The 2363-nt window shown below is 25.0% G+C and overlaps 1 protein-coding gene across 1 annotated transcript in view; it reads left to right on the forward strand.

Moving 5' to 3' along the window:
* Positions 1–2363, forward strand: part of LOC106786551 (iroquois-class homeodomain protein IRX-6-like) — a 55163-nt gene that overhangs the window by 22835 nt on the left and 29965 nt on the right. The gene's annotated exons all lie outside the window — the stretch shown is intronic.

A 2363-nucleotide genomic window follows, 5' to 3' on the forward strand; every position in this document is an offset into this window, starting at 1 on the left:
ATTATTGTATATTATATTTATATATTGTACAATACAAAAGAATTTTTATTTCAAGGTTGATAATTTCTTTTATATTTCTAATATTTTCTATTAAGGTATTATCTTTTTATTTGAATTATAATAGTTTATTTATTTTATTTATTAATGTGTTTAGGTTTCAATGGATTATTAGTATAATTATTCTGATTTTATTCGTATATTATATTATAATTTTATATATTATTTTATTGTTTTTGGGTATGTTGAATAATATTAAAGAATATTAGATGTATGGAGATAAATTGCAAACATGGTTTAGTTTTCATTATAATTAGATTTAATTGACAGGATTAAAGGGTTTCTTTTTTAATTCTATTTATTAACGAGAAATGTGTAAAAATTAATAGCAAATAGAATGCAATGAATTTATTTGTTTTTGTACTTATTTTTTAATTATAATTAGATTTAATCGACAGGATTAAAGTGATTATTCGTTGATTTGTAATACGATGAAATTGGTAACTTCGTTTTTATTTTATTTCTGATCAATAAGACGCAATAGATTTGATTTGACTTGTATTCTACTTTTGATCGATTATTTGATTGAATAAATTAGATTCAATAAATAATTTGTTTTCTTATTGTGGAACGATATTTACCAAAAGGAAAGAAAAAAAAACAAACAAACAAAAAAAAAAGCAGAAGAAGAAGAAAAATACAAATATAATAAATCCTCGACAACAACAACAACAACAAGAAAAAAAAGAAATAAAATGGGGAAGAAAAATCATTAATCCTATCATTTTATATCGTACCATGTTTAAACGTTATATTGAATTCAGCAAGTTCCCAGTAATATCCTCCAGCGTGACGCGTTACGATATAATAAAATAGTGTCTGCGTAAAATACTATAGTGTGTAATGTCCTTTAAGCTCGATCATAAAGAAGAACGATAAAGGCGAGCAGTACTCTCAAGCCGACGGTTAGAAACACGAAACAGTGTTTCCACTGTCGTGGACAACTCGAATTCATAAATTGACGCTTGCGTTGTTAAGTATTTTTTTTTTTTTTTTCTAGCTAGAGAAATAAATAGAATGTGTGAGTAAAGGAAAAAAAATCAAATCAAATCAAATAAAATAAGAAAGAAATATAGGTGGCCCTGTGTGTGGTCTGATAACCCCAAGTCAGCAAATTACGACACGATGCATGCATGAAACTTCGATCTTCTTTACTTCCACTTAAAAACTATTTATTCTTCTTCTTTTTTATTTTTCTTTCTTCTTATACGTTTTCTGATCGTATTAAACGTCATTCCTTGGTCCTCGATTGACGATAATAACGTCTCGTTTATGTGTTATCATCGTTACATGTTACTCTATCTAACGATGTATATATTTATAAGTTGTTTTAAAGAAAATCCATTTACGCACCATTCACGTAATAGAATTCTCAGTTTAGATCTAATTCCAGATCGTGTAGATTAGTTTTCATCTATTTCCTATTAAGATCTTACCGGTTGATTTCTATTTTATTACTTATTTATCTTACTTATAACATGTCTCTCAGTTTTAATGGTATTTCAATCGGGTGAACTTATGCGTCCAGTTTAGTTTGTTGAATGTGTGTTTGTTTTTTAATATGTATCTTGATACGGTATTAGAAAACTAGAGAGAGAAATATTTTCTAAGTAAATTAATTATTTTATTAAGTGAATATTATTAGAAAGTCTGACAACCTTTTTTGTTTTTTTTTGGGGGGGGAGGTTTATTTTTTTTAAGTAAAAGTTAAATTAGTTGTACGATTTATTTAATATTTTTTAAGATTGAAATTTTTTTCCTAACGAATAGATTTTATTAAGTAGAAATTATTGAGAGTAATCTGGTTCTCAAGTGAAATTTTAAATATCAATTAATACGTTTTTTTGTCGCATATTTAATTCTTTAAATTAATGTAATATTACAGATTGAATAATTTTCACACGAATTTATTCGAAAATTTACACGAACACGTAATTAAATTGCTCATAAATATCAGAACAAAAAAAAAAATCTAATTTTCTACGTGAGTTAAATGTTGCTTATCTCGTTATAAACAATATATAAAAAAACGAGCAGCATACACACAAAAATGTATACTATTATTATAATTTATATAAGAAAAAAATAAATCAATTATCTCTCTTAATTGCAAGTTAAATTTTTAATCTAACTTTGTGATTAATTTAATACGACAAAATAAAACGAAGAAGAAGAAGAAGAAGAAAACAATCAATCGTCATTTTACTCGGGTATAAAAATACAACTCGTTACTGTAATAATACGAACGTATTTTATTTTCTTCAAAATGAAAAAAAAAGTGAAAAAAGAAAAAGAAAAAAAATACA

This window comes from Polistes canadensis, unplaced genomic scaffold (assembly GCF_001313835.1).
Source record: "Polistes canadensis isolate GaletaPanama2010 unplaced genomic scaffold, ASM131383v1 scaffold_76, whole genome shotgun sequence".
Lineage (NCBI taxonomy): Eukaryota > Metazoa > Arthropoda > Insecta > Hymenoptera > Vespidae > Polistes > Polistes canadensis.